This window comes from Lolium rigidum, chromosome 1 (assembly GCF_022539505.1).
Source record: "Lolium rigidum isolate FL_2022 chromosome 1, APGP_CSIRO_Lrig_0.1, whole genome shotgun sequence".
Classification (NCBI taxonomy): Eukaryota; Viridiplantae; Streptophyta; class Magnoliopsida; order Poales; family Poaceae; genus Lolium; species Lolium rigidum.
This window is the reverse complement of record NC_061508.1, coordinates 348,403,712-348,409,321: the sequence shown is the minus strand read 5'-3', so window position 1 is coordinate 348,409,321 and position 5,610 is coordinate 348,403,712. Positions and strand designations below refer to the sequence as shown.

At 38.3% G+C, this 5,610-nt stretch overlaps 1 long non-coding RNA gene across 1 annotated transcript; it reads left to right on the top strand.

Annotated features, from left to right (window-relative positions):
* Nucleotides 1-960: 960 nt before the first annotated feature.
* LOC124684561 lies at nucleotides 961-4,867 on the top strand. The gene is made up of 5 exons (XR_006997065.1): nucleotides 961-1,038; nucleotides 1,801-1,884; nucleotides 2,568-3,424; nucleotides 3,617-4,066; nucleotides 4,512-4,867. It is a non-coding gene; the product is annotated as an uncharacterized LOC124684561 (long non-coding RNA).
* Nucleotides 4,868-5,610: the final 743 nt, after the last annotated feature.

Below are 5,610 nucleotides of genomic sequence, written 5' to 3'. Positions count from 1 at the left end.
TCTCCTCATTAGGTTTTCCTTATGTTATATACAAATAACGTGATTGCACTTTTATCTCTTGGCTGCAATGTGTGGAAATGATAATGCAGCGACAGGAATCTCAGTGGCAAGGTAGACTGAAGATTTTTACTCATTTGGACTTCAGTTGCAATCCTTTTTTTACTTACCTTCTGAATCATCTCTACTCTCTCATTAATCTACTGCAGTTGTTTTGCCTAGAGGGCAGCCTGTAGCGCCTCCAGAAGGAGTAGCACATGGTCTGCAAGGCGAGCTGCCAATTTCCTGGTCGTTTATGTTTGGTGTCGTTCGGTTCCATTGATATTGCAATGTCCTGATGCGCCGCGGTTCGGTTTTACGGGCCGCTGCCAAGTGACATGTTGGAGTTGCGTAGGTACTTTCCACTACTTGATTGCACATGTATATTTAGGATTTAGTGTCGCTTAGTTTGTTGGAAAATATTCTGTGTTTTGGGTGAGAGTATTGTGATTGGCGATCTGGTATTGTGATAACCGTTGATGGAAGTGGCATACAGTAATTTGCTCCTTAGTTTTCTCATGGATTTAGTATAATGCGTACATGATGTATACAAGGTTTGCTGTGATCGGGAATCTTTTTCTTCTTTCTTCTTTGTATTTAATTTTCTTTGTTCAAATTATTGGTACTGCTAAAGTTTGCTTTTTTTTTTCTGTTGTTAAAATGCTTACGCTAATGTTTAGTATTGTATGTTTGATCAGGTCCTGTTTTGGTAGAATAGTACCATCATTTTACATTCCTCTACTTTTGGTTATGAAAATATCATAAGAACAAAATTTGGCTATTAAATGTAGTAAATTATAATTCTATTTATGTTTGATGCCAACATGGCAGAATGTTCTCAATGCCAATCATGTTCTCACTTTTCTTCTATGCTTCCCAGTTCTTTTTACCATGAATTAACATACATATGTTTATCTCTTATACAGTTGGGTTATTTTTGGGTGCTGTCACGGGCTTCCTGATCATCACCATGGATATCGGGTGTTGACTCCATGTGTTTGGGTGAGTTTCTGGTTCTCCCTTCTCCTCTATGGCCATGGAGGCATAGTTACCTCTGCATCCTCAGATGCTATTTTAATGGTCATGAGTTGTTTCTATTTGGGCAAACATACTTGCTCGTGTCTTTTATATGTCAAGCGGCCAGAAACTCCCATTTCTTATGTTTTTTTGGTTCTTTCGCTGATGGATGTTACGAGATGTAGGCGATGTGGTGTTTCATTTATTGTTTTGGTAGAAGTCTTGAACGAATTTGCCCACTAGTGACGTCCTGGAAGTTTCAGGTTTCTGCAATGTCGTGCCTGAACATTGTGTGTGTTGTGTAGTGTTTTTTCCGGTTGATGTCCGTTTGGTTTAGCAAGTTGCTGGAAATTTTGTTAGTGAAATTTGGTGCAATAGTAGCGATTTTCCTCTGAACTTAGTGAACTGTAACTGTGCCCAAACGCTTCTGCCATTTAACTCTAGATATGCGGAAATTTGTTGTGATCAATTCATTCATTCAAGTTTATCGGCTGCCCTCTTCTTATTTTGGTTATGTATGTATTTCTTTTGACTTAATTCTATCTTTCAAATTGCCGAATACTAGTAGCACTGCATTTGTAGGCAGCAGAAGCACTTCATGTACCAATTTGTATGTATTACTACTACTATGTCAAGTTTTCCTTCTTCTAAAATTACAGCCAAGATAGTAGATCAGCTAGTCAAGTTTTGTTTCAACATCTTATTGATTTTCTTTCTTCCTAGAAGCTAACTTGTGTCTTTACGCAGGTGATTCTTGGTAACTATTTGGCTTTAAGAATACCAAGCATGGGAAACTATTCAAATGGCCTCTAATTTGTCGCTGATGTTTAGGTAAGCTGTCGGGTTTCTCTTCTTTTTGCTTTATGAGCTCTGTGATACTGTGGATGTACTGGCATGTATGCCTGGTTGTTAGAAATTCTGATGCTAGTATTTATGGTAAGCCACCATGATTGATTGATTTATGTTAAGAGTTTTTTCGTAATTGTCTTCCATTCTTTTTTGTTTAGATTATTGGAAACTGGTCATGTAAAGTTGGGGGTACAGAGGTTTGACACTTTATATTACGTTCTGCTCTGCTCTTAGGTGGTAGTAGAGATTAATTAGTCACAGGTAGCCGTGGATTGAGTCTGACGATCAACCAGTTCATACGTAAATTATTTGAGCCCCGGCATGTAATATTTGCTTGCTAAAGTGTGCCTCTTTTTTTCTGGTGTGGAAATGTTTACACTAATGTTTAGTACCGTGGTTTTGATCAGTTCCTGTTTTGGAAGAATTGCTCCATTATCTTACATTACTCTACTTCTGGTTAAGAAAATAGCATAAGAACAAATTTGGCTATTAAATGTAGTAGATGATAAATATATTTATATTTGATTCCAACATGAAAGAATGTTCTCAATGTCAATGCTCTTCTCACTTTTCTTTTATGCTTTCCATTTTGATCCCAGTTTGATCTAGTCTTTTTTACTTGGTTCTTTTTACCCGGAATTAACATATGTTTATCTCTTGTGCAGTCGTGTTATTCGTGGGAGTTGTCACTGGCTGCCGGTGAGTTTCCAGTTCTCCCTTCTCTCCTCTACATGCCTAGGATGGCATGGTTACCTCTGCATGCTCAGATCTATGTTGATGGTCATGAACTGTTTGTATTTGGGCAAATATACTTGGTACTGCCTTTTGTATGTCAAGAGGCCAGAAATTCTCATTTCTTATGTTATTTTTGGTTTTTCCGGTGATGGATATTAGTAATGTGGTGTTTCATTTCCTGTTTTGGTACAAGTGCCTCGAACTACTTTGCTCCTAGTGACCTCCTGGAAGTTTCAGGTGCTGCAATGTCATGCCTGTACATAGTTTTGTACCTGGTTGTGTGTGTGTGTGTTAGGTTGAGGACCTTCTGGTCTAGCAAGTTGCTGGCCATTTTTTCGGTGAAATTTGATGCAATAGTAGCGTTTTTCCTCTGAACATAGTGACTGTAACTGTGCCAAAACGATTCTGCAATTTATCTCTAGTTATATGGAAATTTGATCAATTCATTCATTCAAATTTATCGTCTGCCCTCTTATGTTGGTTACAAATTTATTTTCTTTGACAAAATTCTATCTTTCAAATTGCCGAATACCAGTAGGACTGCAATTGTAGGCAGCAGTAGCACTACATGTACCGATTTGTACGTATTACTACTACTAAATGTCAAGTTTTCCTCCTCCTAAAATTACAGCCAAGATAGTAATTCAACTAGTCAAGTTTTGTTTCAACGTCATATTGCTTTTCTTTCTTCCTGGAAGTTAACTTGTGTCTTTCCTCATGTGATTCTTGGTAACTACCAAGCATGGGAATCTATTCAAATGGCCTCTACTTTATCGCCGGGGTTTAGGTAAGATGTCGTGTTTCTCTTCTTTTTTCCTCTATGAGCTCTGTGATAATGTGGCTGTACTGATATTGTGGCTGTACTGGCATGTAGGCCTGGTCGTTAGAAGTTCTGATTCTAGTATTTATGGTAACCCACTGTGATTGATTGATTTTTGTTAGAGGTTTATCTTAATTGTCTTCTATTATTTTTGTTCAGATTATTGGAAACCGGTCATGTGAAGTTGTGGGTACAGAGGTTTGACACTTCATATTGCGTTCTGCTCTACTCTTAGGCGGTAGTAGATATTCTAAATCTAAAGATTTATTGACTATATGAAAAACTTTTGTATTTTTCCTGTGCTCTTTCTCTGCTGCTGTTGATGTTGTTTTGAGCTCTTTACTAGATGTTTCACGTGAACTCTCTGGAGTTGGTGCTAGATTGTTGAATCACAGTTTTTCGGCACACTATTGTATCCGTTAATCAAAGTATAGAATTTTCTGGAGTTAAGTAATGTCATGCTTGGACTTGGAGGTGACCGTTTTCTTATCTGTTTACATATGACAATGGTTCTGATATCAATTGAATGCAGATGGTGATACCTGCCGGAATGTTTTCGTTTAAAACTTCACTCTCCGGGTAGAAAAGGCTCTAATCTTTTGATCACAGGTAATCCTCTGACCAAATGATTGCAACTTAACTAGTGCAGTGCTTACTGTAATAAACAGCACAACAACAAGCTAGCACTTGATGATGAGATTGTATGTATCTTGATTTGCAGTTTTCTTTCACATCACAGTTTTGTTTGACATTGCCATCTGTTGCTCTCTGTAATGAATCCCCACATCACTTGTTGTCAATTGTTTGGTTTTTTCAATCCTGAAAAGTTGTATGTAAATGTATTTCACTATGTATATGCTTGCTAGTTCCACTATTTAGTCCATGTATAGTGAAAAATCTCAGTGTTTAGTGTCCAATAGCTCAAAAATCATGGCGCAGTTGTAGGATACAATTGATAGGTGTGCTTGCCCGTTGGTGTGCATGGCTAGTTGAGACCTTTCTTTCCTAAATCTGCTTTATTAGAGCTGACAGTGATGTTTTGCTCCTGTTGTAGGATAAATGACAAGGCAGCAGCTGGAGCGCTGAGCCTGATGCATCACTTACAAGGAAGAACACAGGGACAAGGAGGCGTTGCCATCAGGCAGCACCTAGACTCCTTGATTATTATCTCTGTGATGTATATAGTTGCAAAGCATGTGTTTTGCTGTAATAACTGCCGTCCCAGGTTGCATGAGTTGTGCTGTATGTGCCTTTGGCTTTCTTTTATTTCCTGTGTTATGTGAATGTCTGTAAAAGATGGAATGTCTTGCCAAACTTTTTTGCTAATGTCTGGAAAAACAAAAAGGTAATGGCACACTTCTCAGCTGTCCATGTTACAAGCTGACCTTGTATATGCATCTATACATTATGCTAGACTTAGAATGCGTGCAAAGTTGCTGTTTGGGAAAAAATGGCCTCAATTCTGCATTTTGATCTCCATGCACGACAGCAACATTTGTACTGCGCCTTAATTCTTGGACGAGACCCCTGTGGACCCTTTTGGTGCAAGCGGGCTTTTTTCTTGGACATGTTTGTTTCATAGTTTCTTTTTTGCGGGTAAAATAGAAACTTTATTAGACATTTGGAGTAATACAACGATCAAGTTCCAGTAGAGCCTAACCAAGTTGTTGGACATGTTTGTTTCACAGTAAAACACTTGTGCGTGCATAATACTCTATCCATTTTCATAGTTAAACATCATTGGGTTGTTTCTTTGTGAGCAGCAATATAAACAGCGGTGCAGCGGGTGGAAGCAAAAGTTTGTTGCGTTGCTTAGGAGGTGGGGTTCCTTACCAGTGGAGGTTGATTTCGTCTCTGATCTAAAACGAGACGCCGGAATATGTCTCCTTTTCAAATTAACCATCGGGCGACTAGGTGATGCCAAAATTTCGAGCAAAATAGTATTTGCCACTCGCGACAAGGATTTATTTGTGTTGTCCGATCAAGTTTGTTTCGTCGCGTGTTTATACTTGTCACGAATTTTCTTATGTTGCGTTAAAATCTCATGCTTAATTTTGTCGAGTTACCACACCGCTAAGCTTAGTAATTAATGGGTACCCATCTAAAAATATTCAATATAGTTCAGAATTATGTAAATATTAATTCGAGCACTA